We start from the raw sequence: 15832 nt of genomic DNA, 5'->3' as shown, positions 1-15832 counted from the left end.
TGATGTGGATTACCTTGTTGAAGACAACACAAGGGATGATTTTGCTTATTATCGGAAATGTATGAGACCCATGGTAGACTGGCACAATGATGGGTGCTAGCTGGGAACAAAATGCAAATGTTGGGAATGATTCTAGTAACTGGGAGGAACTCAACAGTAGAGAATGATTCCACTGTTGGGATGGTTATAGCATAACCGAGGAAACTGAGAGCACTATGCAATTAATGCCGACGATAAAACCTAGCACTTGCGCGTGTTCTCAAGAACTTGAGCATTTCCATATTCATCAGGGTTTTACCAATATCCGTGTCAAGGATCCTGGCAACACAACATACTACCATGATGAATAGCGATGGACGATGCAGATGCAATGGAAGATAACACTTTCTCAGATTTCATCTTAGCGAGGCCAAGGAAACAAAATCTGGATGATCGACCGAGAGACATTTAGCACTCCGCTTCTAATGTTCTCCTTGATGTGCTAGCATAATCCATTCATAGATATGGTTTGATATCTAGAACATCAAGTAAAAGGTCGGACTTCGGAAACACAAAAAACCATAAAGGACAACTAGGGAGTAAATCCTTCGAAATCCTTATGGGGAGATGGCCAACTTCCTCAATCAAGATACTACAATAATAGGTCTTCCAGCTGGGTGTGTTGGCCATGACATCCTCTTTACCGGTTATCAAGAGACCAATATTATAGTTCTTGGGAGATGTTCCATCCATCATATCTGCCTGAGATTCAGATCTGGTTGGTGTCAGGATAATCCAGACTCATCGGGTCTGGAAACAAAAATGAAAGTTTGCAACACAATTTGACGAGATAATGTTGCAAGATTCTCGAGGAATGGACTATGGTAGTAAGCTCCAAAACACGAGCTGGTTCTGCTACAACATGTGAACATGTTGTCCAAGACAAGGATGACCACAAAGTAGTCTTATAATAAAACACTACCGACTTCAGGTGGGGAACCATCAACAAGGATATCGAGGTCCTTGCATAAGTCTTGCTCTTAAGAAGAGACTTCTTCTCCTTGAACAAATCAATCAGTGGCTTGGTGAGCTAGGAATACATATAGAATGAAGGTTGCAAGTCTTCGAACCACAGAATACTTCGCACGTATGCATGACTGATTTGGGATGATTCCAAAGGAAGCAACATTGACTTTCTCGAATCCACGGCGGCAACTTGCATCAAATGCACATGAACTAGAGGAAGTCACTTCTTACATCCGAACATATGCTTCATGAGCTAGCATGAACAAATGCTTTAAAAAGTTTCCAAAACTAGCTTAATGTTCAACAAAATTATGAAGAAGACAAGGATGTTGTCGATGGGCTCAACAACAATTCATCCAGATTCCCATGGAGATGGAATTCCATAACTATGTGAACAAGGTGATAGTATTGGTCAGACCCAAAAGAAATAATGGTGTATGCTCGAGGAAAATCCACGAGTAAGACAACATTACGAACATCGTTGGTTCTGATTTGATTTGAGAATAGCCCACACTCAAATCAAAGTTTTTGGCACGATAATAGCTCCAGCAACTGGTCTCAAGGATCAATTGATGAAGATATCATCTTTCTTCAACACACACAAAAAGATATCCCTTAAAATGAACTAAGCCAGGCAATCTTTTATCTTCCAACTCTCCAAGTTGTTGTTTGGCTTAACCAACTAGCTCAGGGGTATCCAGCATGGATTCTTGGAGAAAGGGTGGTTTACAGGAATAAACCAACTTGATCACGAACTCAACATAGCGGTCAGGTGACGACCTGGTGATACTTCCGAGAAGATATTCAGAAAATCATGAACCACCGGTATGTCACTAAGCTCGAGAACAATCTTGCTTTTCAGGGCAAGACGATATGATCACAAGAGCGAGGGATTGGCACAATCCTAACTCATTGATCGAAGAGTGCATCGGAAGTAAGGACTAGGTAGCACGATCTATCTTAGGATGATGATTCAAGAACCAACATGCTAAGAATGAAATTATTGTCCTTTAACTACCAAGCAACGGAGTTGCTAGGAGTATAGATTTCACACATCACGATTCACTTGTCGGTATTCCGGTTGCAAAAACACGGGGACCGAGAAATGAGTAATGAGGGTGAGAAGTATCACAGTATCAAGAGTTCGTAGGCTGGTGTACAATTCCCATGACATTCTTGATATAAAGATGGTAATACTCCAAGGTAGAACAGAACAAAAGCTGGATTAGCATTTTGATCTGCGAAGTACAATTACTTTGACCCAATCTTGGATATGGATGAGGTACTGGAGTTTGTTTCTCCTAGTCATTCTGGAATAGAATGGCTTGACGGACCACAAGAGCAATAGGCACCGACGGACGAATGCGCATTCTCTTGACTATCAATTGATAGATGAAGGTCAGAAGACATCTAAGGTGGAACAACTCATGGAACATATAACTTTCTGAGTTGTGGATGCATGGATTAGTATGTCGAGAAAAGCTCAACAGGTTTCCTCCAGATAACCCATGCAGAAAGGTAGAACTGGCAGAATCACAATTATGAATGGAGAACTCGTCGAGAGCACTCTTGCTGTGATCTTTTGATCCAACAAACTTCTGCCATGAGTGGTTCATAGTATTTGGAAGAAGGAAATACCATGGACCTCGAGGGCTAATTCAAAGGTTACTAATAACCTAAAGGAACGAGCAAACACTATCAACATGAAATAAGTAGTGTGAGTCTTGGGTTCAAAACCCGGGAATAGAATACCTACTAGCTAAATTGCATCACGGGATGCTTTCGAGAATGATGGCCAGAATCATCACACTAGGAACACAACGCATGGCTAATTTACTAGGTAATCCTCTAAGACACCTAGGGTCGTAATAATAACTCCAACATATATGTCAAGGCAATAAATTACCTCAACGCACCGGTTAGTGTGCTTATTATGACCATAAGGGACATCGGGAACGGAAAGAAAGGATTTGCAAGTACATCCGATTGTTTAGAAACCTGGGATGACTCGGACAGTATAACGGCTGTAAATGCTCAGAAAAGATTTGAGACATTCACAAGGATTTGCATAGTCACTTAACAACATCATATCAAGGTTCTGGTTGAACTGAGAACATATTAAAAGTAGTAGAAACTGAATTGAGGCTTGAAACCAACAATCTTAAAAGTCTATGGATTAGTAACACGTCATCCTAATAGATAGATGAGAAGGCCTAGTTCTTAATCCCCGTAGAAGAGAAGAGGATGACTCACATCAGAAGGCCATGAGGTATAAGGAGTAAAAAGAACCTTACGTTCCATCCCACAATCAATTCCCCTACATATAACTAAAGCATTTCTAGACTCAACTTCGACCAGTTTGGCTTGGTAATCCTACAGGCAGTCAGGCTCTGATACCAAAGCTGTCAGGACCCCGACTCAATGCCACATCGATCTAGCATGTAACACCTCATATCACTTTGCGGCCTCACGCACAGTATTCCCACGGGTGTCGCCTTACCTTTGCCCGGGACCATTTGCGCCTTTTGGCACACGTATATGATAGTGTCGCTAGCATCCATATGATAAGGAGCCCGGGCTGACATGGCTAGTCGTAAACCCAAAGTGGCACAAACTTACAGGGACAGGCATCCATGACCCAGCATCGAACGTGTCGGTCATCAGCGAGTGAATCTAGGCTGTAGCACTGGGCTAGCAGGACTCCGGTGAACCGGGCTGTAGCGGGCTAACAGGACTCCGGTATTCATCGCGTGACATTTCCCCGGAGGGACAGACACAGGAACGAAGAAGGACACATGCCGGCCAGCCTAAGTGTTCTGGAGCAGTAGCAAGCTACCATGGCTCGGTGGAAAACACTAGGAGACATTTCCCGGTAAGAGAGGCTACTAAAGATAAACAACTAGATAGTCAGATCCCACACATACCAAGCATTTCAATAGCATACCCACAATATGCTCGATATGTGCAAATACAACATGGCATCACAACATGACTCTACGACTCAAGTATGTATTCATTAGGCTCCGAGGAGCGAGATATTACAGACATAGGTCTCATGACCCAACATTCAGAGCATACAAATCAAAGCACAAGCGGAAGCTAACATGTCTGAGTACAGACATCTACAAATGAAAAAGGCTTAGAAGCCTGACTATCTACCAGATCCTGCCGAGGGCACAAGATCATAGCTGAGGTAACAAGCTAAATGTCGAAGTCCACGTGGAACTACTAGCGAGACTGAAGTCTCTCTGCAAAAACATAAAATAGGCAAACCTGAGTACAAATGTACCCAGCAAGACTTACATCAGAACTAACTACATATGCATCATTATCAATAAAGGGGATGGTGGGGTTTTAACTGTAGCAAGCCAGCTTTGACTCGGTGGCTATCCTGAACTACGACTGCAAGTAACTCTTTTGAGGTGGCGCACACGAGTCCACATATTCACCATATCAATACACCACTATGGATCCGCTCCCGTCTCCCTACGAGAACGCCATCCATAGCACTCACGCTTATCTTCCGTGTTTTAGAGTATCCACTTTCACTTGTCTATGAACTGTACAACCAACCAAGAAGTCCTTTTCCGCGGACACGGCTATTCGAATAGATGATGTTAACCCTGCAGGAGTGTACTTCTTCACACACGCTCTCACCACTTATCGCCGTTTACACGACATGTACTCGGCAACCTTCAAGCGGAAGCCCAACGAGGGTGTCGGCCACGACCTACCTAAACACTCAAGTCCCTAGTCCAGGTTTATCGCCTATTCGGGTTCCATCCATGAGGAGATCCGGCCAAAGTTTCGCTCACAACCCCAAATGATGTGAGCAGGGTTCCCGAGACACCAAACGGGCGCCCGGTACACCGTGCCACGTGCCTACCGCATCACAGCCCACCCCTACGGTTAGCGCTGCACACGGCCTCCAGCATACTACAAACACCAGAAACTACTTGCAACTCCTGGACAGAGGACAAGGGTGATTAAGAAGCCGAGAGGGTCCATTGGTTTCGGGCCCAATGCGTGGTAGTAGCTGAATCATGGATCACAAACACAGAACTCAGTTCCTGAGGACGGCTGCAATGAGACAACCCACCATGTATTCCTACATGGCCTCTCACCGCTACCTTTACCAAATCGTGTTCACACACTTAGCTCACACACAGTAGGACATGTTCACACACCTTTGATGCACCCCCGATGAATCAGACCTGACTCAACTCTAAGCAGTAGCAGGCACGACAAACAAGCATGAATGAGTAGGCACAACAGGGCTCAAACAACTCCTACTCATGCTAGGGGGTTTCATCTATTTATTGTGGAATGACAGGTCATGCAAAGGATAAAGGGGTTCAGCTACCGCAGCAGGTAACAGTTGAATCGTTGTTGTCTTAATGCAGTAAAAGAGAGCAGGAGCGAGAGAGTGGGATTGTATCAGAATGAACAAGGGGGTTTTGCTTGCCTGGCACTTTTGAAGATAATATAGTTCTTCATCGGTGTCATCGAACTCGTCGTCGGAACCACGTCTATCGAGAGGGGACAACACCGGTAACTGAGAAAGAACATAATCAATGCAATGCCACAATATGATGCATGATCATGACATGGCAATATGCTGTGATTTGAGCTAATGCACCTAGCTATGATTTAAATGAAGTTGGTTTGAATACATGATTCAAATTCCAACTCCATATATTGTTATTTAAATGCCCTATATTTGTTTTGTCCAAAACAGAGGACAAACATTGTTCAAACATGCATGAAAATGGTACAGATGGATTCCTTGAATTTTTCTGATAATTTTTCATATATAATTTGTTTAATTTCGAGTCACGGTTGAATTACTATGATTTTTAGAAGTTTATAACATTTTCTGAAATAAATAAACCATTTAAGATTTATTTAAAATCCAGAAGAGTTACTGCATCAGCATGACCTCACAGTGACGTCACCAAGTCAACGGGTTGGTCCAGGTCAAACCTGATCGGTGGGGTCGACACGTCAGTGGCACAGTTAACCAACATGGTTAATTAAAATTAAACTAAACCTAATCTAGTTTAGTTAAGGCCTGGGTCCACATGTCATTGGCTAACCCAACCAACTAATTTAATTAACGCTAATTATTCTATCGCTTAATTAAGCAGGGGCCTGGCCCACACGTCAGTGTGTCAGGGGGAAGTCAAACCCTGGTCAAACGGGGTCAAACCCACCGGACCTGGTCCATGGCTCGTCGCCGGCGATGACAGGGATGACAGGGCGGCTCGGGAATGCTCTACAGGGCACCGTTTTACTCGTGGTTTGCGGCTACGACTAGCTGGAAATGCGGCGCATCTAATGGAGCGAACGGGAGGAGCTGGGGTGGCCTGAGCCAACGGCGGCGAGCTCCAAGGCGGCGGCCGGAGTTCGGGCAACGATGGATTCGGCACCACGGTGCATGGGAGGAGGAGCTGGTGGGCGCTACGGGCTCCTGGGAGTGCACTGAGTGCAGTGACGCGCTCGGTTTGGACGGAGACGAACCAAAATGATAACGGCGACAAGTCCGGCGCCGGCGAGGTTTCGGTCTCGACGGAAACAAGGGCTACAATGAGCTAGTGGGCATGTGAGTAGGGGGGATCAGTAGAGGAGCTTACGGCGAGTTCAGAGATGTCCTTGGCGTGCTCGAGGAAGCACCAGAGCGAGCAGGGCGGCGAGAGGGATCTCCGGCGGCCGGCGACGAAGATGATGAAGACGGCATCGATGCAGGGCCTCCGGCGATGCGTGGCTAGACGGAGAGGACGAGGGAGGCGTGGTGATGCTCGTGGACACGTCGGAGAGGATCGGGGTTGGCTGCGGCTGCGACTATGGCGAACGACAGCGGCGGTGGCGCTCGGTGGTGAGATGGAGAGAGAGCAGAGTAGGGGAGAGGGTGCAGCGAGTGAGGGAGAGGAGCGAGGGGACACGGGGCATCGTCGTGGCGTCGCTAGGAGGGGCCGGGGAAGAGCCAGGCAGGGAGGGAGGGAGGAGGTGGCCGGCGCGGGGCGGCCACGCGCCTCCGTCCTTCTGGCGGGGGAGGAAGACGACAGGGGGAGAAGCGGTGGCGGGCTGGGCCAGAACAGGAGCTGGCCCGGCTGTGCTGCAGGTAAGCGCTAGGTAACTTACTTCTCTCTCTCTCTTTTATTTCTTTTCTATTTCTGTTATTTTGTTTTGATTTAGTTTGGAAACTAAACCATTTTAAAATTTCTGTAAATTTTTATGTGAGCTCAAAGAGCTAGTCCAAGTTCACATGCAAACTTACAAAATATTTGAACAATATTTCTTATATAGCAGAAATAATTCCAACCCAAATATATTATTGATTTGAATCAAAGACCCAAAATAAAATATATCTTTGACAAAAAAAATATTGGTTTGAATTTTACCTCATGCCAATATTTTCACAGAATAACAGGAACATTTTCTTGGGCTCATTTGATGAGGTATAAATGTTGGTTATTTTTAGAGGTTTTTCTGAGGCTTTTGAAAATTCCTCAATTCAAGTTTCATTTGAATTTAAACATGATGCACACATGAAGCTAGCCTAGGTCAGACCAGAATTAGGGATGTGACATTGGCAAACCTCAGGCCATTCCGAGAAAGTTTAACACCCGCACACGAAAAGAGACAAGAGGGGTGCGCCGGGTGCACATGGGAGTGTCGGATTGCAAAACGGACAACGGGGAAAATGCTCGGATGCATGAGAGGAACATGTATGCAAATGAGATGCACATGATGACATGATATGAAATGCATGCCATGAACAAAATGCAAAACGAAAGAAAAAATCCAACCACGGAGGGAATATCATAACACATAGCCGAAAATGGCACGAGTTGGAGTTACAAATATGGAAAGATACATCCGTGGTGTTACAACACTCCACCACTACAAGAGGATCTCGTCCCGAGATCTAGGACTGAAAGAACTCCGGATATTCGGAACGGAGGTGATCCTCGCGCTCCCAGGTGGCTTCTCGGTCGGAATGGTGTGACCACTTCACTTTCAGTAATTTGACTGACTTGTTACGAGTCTTGCGCTCGGTTTCTTCAAGAATAGCAACGGGGTGCTCATGATAAGAGAGATCTTCTTGGAGGTCAATATCTTCGAAGTTGATAGGGCACTCAGGAGTCTTGAAGCACTTGCAAAGCTGTGACACGTGAAACATATCGTGCACGTTCGCGAAGTTGGACGGAAGCTCAAGTTGATAGGCGAGATCGCCTCTTTTGCCAATGATCTTGAAAGGACCCACGTATCTAGGGGCAAGCTTCCCTTTGATACCGAAGCGACGAATGCCTTTCATTGGAGAGACGCGGAGGTAGACATGGTCTCCGCTTTCAAAAGCCACATCACGGTGCTTGTCATCATAATAGCTCTTCTGGCGCGATTGCGCGGGCTTGAGATTCTCACTAATGACTTTGCACGTTTCTTCGGCTTCTGTGATCAAGTCGTTGCCAAGAAGTTGGCGTTCACCTGTCTCAGACCAATTGAGAGGAGTACGACACTTTCTGCCATAAAGAATTTCGAATGGGGCCTTGCCTGCACTGGCTTGGAAGCTGTTGTTGTAGGAGAACTCGGCATATGGAAGACAATCTTCCCACTTCATGCCAAAGGAAATGACACAAGCCCTGAGCATATCTTCAAGATTTGATTGACTCGCTCGACTTGGCCACTTGTTTGAGGATGGAAAGCTGTGTTGAAGCGAATGTTGGTTCCCATTGCCTTCTGAAAGGTGTCCCAGAACTTAGAAGTGAAGATGCTTCCACGGTCTGAAGAAATCAATTGTGGAATGCCGTGCAAGGAGACAATTCTGGAGGTGTATAACTCTGCCAGCTGAGCTGCTGTGATACATTCTTTGATAGGAAGAAAATGAGCCACTTTTGTAAGCTTGTCAATGACAACGAAGATAGCATCATTTCCATGCTTAGACTTAGGAAATCCAGTCACGAAGTCTGAGGGAGTCCTGGACTAGGGGGTGTCCCGATAGCCGAACTATCATCATTGGCCGGACTCCAAGACTATGAAGATACAAGATTGAAGACTTCGTCCCGTGTCTGGATGGGACTTTCCTTGGCGTGGAAGGCAAGCTTGGAAATACGGACATGTAGATCTCCTACAATTGTAACCGACTCTGTGTAACCCTAGCCCTCTCCGGTGTCTATATAAACCGGAGGGTTTTAGTCCATAGGACGAACAACAATCATACCATAGGCTAGCTTCTAGGGTTTAGCCTCCTTGATCTCGTGGTAGATCTACTCTTGTACTACCCATATCATCAATATCAATCAAGCAGGAGTAGGGTTTTACCTCCATCGAGACGGCCCGAACCTGGGTAAAAACATCGTGTCCCTTGTCTCCTGTTACCATCCGCCTAGACGCACAGTTCAGGACCCCCTACCCAAGATCCGCCGGTTTTGACACCGACATTGGTGCTTTCATTGAGAGTTCCTCTGTGTCGTCACCTATAGGCCCGATGGCTCCTTCGATCATCAACAACGACGCGGTCCAGGGTGAGACTTTTCTCTCCGGACAGATCTTCGTATTCGGCGGCTTCGCACTGCGGGCCAATTCGCTTGGCCATCTGGAGCAGATTGAAAGCTACACCCCTGGCCATCAGGTCAGATTTGGAAGTTGGAACTTCACGGCCGACATGCGCAGAGAATTAATCTTCGACGGATTCGAGCCACAGCTGAGCGTGCCGCACTGTCACGATGAGCATGATCTATCTCTGCTGCCGGATGGTGCCCTGGAGGCCGCACAAGAGTCCGCTCCGACCCTTAACTCGGAGCTGACTGCGCCGATCGAGGATGGGTGGCTAGACACCGCCTCGGGGGCTGCTTCCTCTACGGTGATGGAGTCGAATACTGACCCTGTCCCTTGTGAAGCTCGTGACTCCCAGGTGCCGGACTCCTCGCCGGACTTCGAACCTCCCGCGCCCCTACCAATCGAATCCGATTGGGCGCAGATCATGGAGTTCACCGCTTCGGACATCTTTCAGCATTCGCCTTTTGGCAACATCCTGAATTCGCTAAAGTATCTTTCGTTATCAGGAGAGCCCTGGCCGGACCACGGTCAGGACGGTTGGGATGCGGACGACAAAGAAATTCAAAACCCACCCACCACCCACTTTGTAGACACTGTCGATGACCTAACCGACATGCTAGACTTCGACTCCGAAGACATCGATGGTATGGACGACGATGCCGGAGACGACCAAGAACCAGCGCCCACAGGGCATTGGAAAGCCACCCCAACTCACGATGTATACCTGGTGGATACACCAAATGGAGGTGATAACGAGGAACAACGGGAAGCGGTGAAGGATAATTCCCCCGAAAAACAGCCAAAACGGTGACGCAAGCGCCGCCCGAAGTCCCGCCTCGATAACAATAGCACCCATACAGACCCAGCTGTAGAGCAAGGCGAACTAGTGGACGACGAACATGCCACCAAGCAACCGTCCGAACAGGATGAATTGGACGAGCAACCCATCCCCGGCGAAAACAACAGTCCAGATGATCTCATGCTGGACACGTCACCGGAGCATAAGAACCTCCACAAAAGGCTCGTCGCCACTGCAAGAAGTTTGAAGAAGCAGAAGCGGAAGCTCAAAAGAGCGGAAGACGTACTCAGAATGAGATGGAGCAAAGTACTCAAGACCGCAGATAAATACGGCGATAGTCACCAAGCAAAGAGCTACCCGAAGCGCAAGTTGTTGCCCGAATTTGACGAGGAGGCCGTAGAGCCCCCACAGTCCAAGAACAAAGAGGCCGCCTGGTCGGATAGACGACCACATGACAAGCAAAGAGCGGCAAGCGGCGCCGCACACAAACCGGCACACAATGCAAAAAAGGATCCTCGCAAAAAGGATGGCCCGGTCAGGTCCATCTACGGGCCAAGAAAGAAGGCTCCAGGGAGCAACACAACACATAGAGTGTTCGAAAATAACGGTACACCTAAATACAGGGGCGTCGCACACCCCCTATGTTTCACCGATGAGGTACTGGATCATGAATTTCCAGCGGGATTCATGCCCATAAACATAGAGGAATACGACCGAACAACAGACCCCGGAGTCTGGATTGAGGATTATATCCTACACATACATATGGCTAGAGGAGACGTTCTCCATGCCATAAAATTCCTACCCCTCAAGCTCAAAGGGCCAGCTCGGCATTGGCTCAAAAGCCTCCCAGAAAATACCATTGGAAGTTGGGAAGAGCTCGAGGATGCGTTTCGAGCAAATTTTCAGGGGACTTATGTCCGCCCTCCGGATGCAGACAATTTAAGTCACATAACTCAACAACCCGGAGAGTCAGCCCGCAAATTCTGGAACAGGTTCCTCACCAAAAAGAACCAAATAGTCGACTGTCCGGACACTGAAGACTTAGCAGCCTTCAAACATAATGTCCAAGACGAATGGCTTGCCAGACACCTCGGCTAGGAAAAGCCAAGGACAATGGCTGCACTAACAAGCCTCATGACCCGCTTCTGCGCGGAAGAAGATAGTTGGCTGGCAAGAGGCAACACCAGCGACCCGAGTACATCCGAGGTCAAGGACGGAAATGGGAAGCCACGACGCAGAAAAGACCAGCGCCGGACTAAGGAAAATGGCCCAAAGAACAAGGTGGTCAACGCCAGGTTCAAAAGCTCTCGGCCGAACAACAAAACACTGCCTCTTTTGGACAACAGTGATGAGCTATCCAACCTAAACAAAATCTTGGACAGGATATGTCAAATCCACAGTACCCCCGAGAAGCCTGCAAACCATACCCATAGAGATTGTTGGGTCTTCAAGCAGTTCGGCCGACTTAACGCCGAACACAAGGGGCTTGACACACCAAGCGAGGACGATGACGAACCCCACAAGCAGAGCACCGGAAAACAAAAGAACTTCCCACAAGAAGTCAAAACAGTGAATTCACTTCACGTGATAACAAGGAAAAATAGGGCGGCACCTACTAATGTACGCGCCGCACGGTCCACCCCAGCGGAGTCCCGAAACTGGATGTCAAAACCAATTACTTTCGACCATCAAGATTACTCCAGAAGTATTCGAAACGCAGGATGGACTGCTTTGATACAGGATCCTATAATCGGCGGACTACAACTTACACAAGTCCTAATGGATGGCGGCGGCGATATAAACCTGCTATACCAGGACACAATCCGCAGAATGGGGATAGACTACCAATATTCGCCATAGCAACACTTCCTTTAAAGGAGTAACGCCAGGCCCTCACCGCAATTTTACGGGCTACTTACTACCAGAAGTCGTGTTCGGTTCATCCGTCAACTTCCGTCGCGAAAAGCTAATCTTCCATATCACCCCATTCAATAGTAGCCATCAAGCACTATTGGGACGTGAAGCATTCGCCCGCTTTAACGCAATACCGCATTACGCGTCTCTCACACTTAAAATGCCCGGTCCACGCGGCATCATATCTTTGAAGGGAAACTTCGAGTGTTCCTCGACCGCGGAAGAACGTGAGACTGCCTTGACAGCCGCACACTAATCCAGCCTTGCTGATCAAAGCCCCTAAAACAGGTCATTCAGACCCTGGACACGGTTAGGCGAGTTCGGCATAAATAAACAAGGGGCTCCCTAGCCGCGTACCCCTTTACAAGGGGCTGCACGAACGAAGAATGAGAGCCAATAAAGCTCAATTTTATTCATTTCTTAAATTATACTCTGTTTTAAATACATTTTTTCGCACGATCTTTTTTCAAACTAAGTTCTTCTCTTTTATAGATGAACAACATGCTACACCCGTCCAGGATACAGCACAACGGAGACACAGGCGCAGACGTGCAGCAGGGACCCGTTGCAAGGATTCTTTTCAGATTAAGACCCTGCGTAAACCTTTCTTACTGTCTCTTGTTGATACACATCCCCCGGTTTCTTACCATAACCGAGGAGGAGGCTGGTGTTTTGGCATCGGCCGCGTCAGAAGATTTCGCGCGTACCTGGACACTAGGGGCTTAGGGCATCGTTCTGCCTGTTTGCATAAAGACCGAATACCTTAGGGAGTGTTCGGTGTCTCGAGTTAGGCCTTATATGCATCAGCTCTGAATCATGTCTTTGGTCAAATGTTGGGTTTGCCCGGCTCCTGTGTTTTGCTGCCTTACGTTCCATTTTATCGGCTAACGCAGCACCAGGAGAACTACTGCGATTGTGCCCCGGTTCGGCCGGGCGAGCATCTCAGTAGAGAAAGCCAAAAAATGACTGTCATGATATAGCGAGAGACTGGTCAACCACTCGATCGACTACCGGAATGTCTAGAATTCCTCCGCTTTGACGAAGGACCGTTTCCCGGTCAGGCACACACGCGCCCCGAATTCGGAGAGCGCGGTGCCCCTAGGGGCTATATCGTAGCCCCACCTTCGAACTCCTATGGCTAAGTGAAAGTGATAAAGCATTATAGTCCGGTTGCCTATTTTGCTACGCTACCACCTCCTTCACAGGACCAAGACGTTGGATTAAGTGTGAAAATGCGCCTTTTTGCAAACACCCCCTCACCATGTGCGTGGGGACTGAAGCCGAAGACTGGCATCTTTCAGGTTATATATACATATACATTAACGGCCGCACAGGAGATACTTAAATACTTGAACGCACAAGTATAAAAAGCCCTTATATTATAAATATGGTTTTACAAATCATACATGTCATTTGAACATAACATTTTTCGAGCACTGCGACTCTATTAAACGAGCGCCCTGCAGGACTTCCTCAATATAGTGCTCGGCCGGTAATCGGCTTCTGTCCGAATCCCGGGATCAACATCGGTGGCGTCCATCTCTGCCCAGCATGTTTTGACACGGGCGAGAGCCATCCGTGCACCCTCTATGCATGCCGACCGGTTCATCGCCTTGATATGCGGCACCGCATCAAGGAATTGCTGCACTAAGCCAAAATAACACTTTGGCTTGGGTCTTTTCGGCCACAGATGAGCCACGACATCCTTCATGGCAAGTCCGGACAACCTATTCAGCTCAGCCCACTCAGCCAACCGATCGGTTAACGGAAGTGGACGCTCTGGACTATGGAATTGAGACCAAAAAAGCTCTTCCATTTCGTGATCCTTTTGGCTTCGGAAGTTCACGACTGCGTCCGCCGCACTCGCCGCCAAATTCAGATAAGCATCCCCCGCACCCCACGACTGGCCCAACTGAGCATACTTCAGATCCGTGAACTTCCTACGCAGCAAAAAGGGCTTTCCAGCCGCAATGTCTCCGGCCTGACGCAGCTCCTCCTTTATAGCCCTCATTGCAGAGCGGGCATACTTGGCTTCGGCGGTGGCCTTCTTCAGGTCCTCTTGCCCCGCTCGGCGTTCTCTTTCAAGAACCTCATAGCGGTCGGTAGTATTCTTCAGCTTAACGGCCATTCTGGCCATCTCCTCCCTACTTTGGCAGTGAGCAGCCTTTTCGGCTTTTAGCTCTTCGGCTGCCTTCGAGGCAGCCGCATCACTCTTTCTAGCTTGCTCCTTGGCTCGAGCAAGCTCTGCCCGTAGGGCCTCCATAGCAGCTACGCCATTTGCATCAAGCATACGTGTTGTAAGGCGTGGGCATCAGCTCCCTTACCAGGTGACCGCAGAGAAACCACCTACCTTGTGACTCGTCAAGTCGTTTATTGACCAGCGCAATGTCCGCATCTGCAACGTCCAGTTGCCGCTTCAGTTCGGCAACTCTATCAGTTCGGCTGGCCACCGAATGCTCCGACCCTGAATAAGAACAGCGACATTTTAACATTGAGATTATGATCCTCGGCACGCCGTCACTTCTGACAACGTACCGAGTCTCAGGGGCTACTATCTATATAGGGCGCACTCTATGTGCAAAATTGTCAAAAGGTATGTCGTTTTTACGTACCTCAAACCCCGTCAGTAAACTTCTGACGGCCTCATGCAACCCGCTCTCAGCGGATGAAATCCTTTCAATCACCATACTCATTAATGTACGGTGATCTTCTAAGATAGACGCCCTCTCGAGCAGATCCTTCAGCTCCTCCGGCCGTACACCAGTTGGTGCCGAACTCTCCGGCCCCGCCAGACTCGGGGAGACCCTCCGCAACGACACCTCAGGGTTGTCCGCCCCGCCTGACGGTGCGGCAGATGGAGGCGTCTCGCTCTCCATCTCCGAACGAAGATCCCCCGAAGATGAGCTCTACTGAGAAGGGCTGAGATCCGAACTACAAGGTAAGAACTTCGGTCATCCTCAGAAATAAAAACAGGGATGTCCCTTATTACGAAACTCCCCTTTTTCTACTTACGGCTCGCTGGAGGGCTGATTCCCTTGGGGAAATAGTGCGGCTGGGGCTTCTCCTGGCGCAGGACCCTCCGGTGAAGATTTCTTCCCCCGCTTTGAGGCCTTGGCATCCGGATCTTCGGAAGCGGTCCTCTTCTCCCCCTGGAGGGAGGGATTCTCGATCCCCCCCTTTCTTGAGCGCCTCCTTAGCAGAGGCGGTAGTTTTCCTGTTTTCCCCTTCGCCCTCTTCTGAAGGCGCAACCTCCAGCATCTTGACTAACACGGGATCCGGCATGGTCTCAGGGAGGGGGGCCGAACACCATATCAGTTTTGCTTTCGCTATCCACTCCTGTTCAAGGGATAGCTGGTTAAAAGGCAAATCTATGATAAATAAATGGATGGTATGTCCGGACACAGGACTACTTACTTGAGTATCCGGGTGATTGCAGCTTAGGCCGGCGTCCTCGGTCAAGTCTGGACACATCTCTTGTGATCCGAAGAACAGTTTATACATATCCACGGGTGTCGTACCCATGAAGTGTTGAAGAGCTCGCGGTCCCTCTAG

The sequence above is a fragment of the Triticum dicoccoides genome, chromosome 7B (genome assembly GCF_002162155.2).
Source record: "Triticum dicoccoides isolate Atlit2015 ecotype Zavitan chromosome 7B, WEW_v2.0, whole genome shotgun sequence".
Classification (NCBI taxonomy): Eukaryota; Viridiplantae; Streptophyta; class Magnoliopsida; order Poales; family Poaceae; genus Triticum; species Triticum dicoccoides.
Note: the sequence above shows the minus strand (reverse complement) of the source record.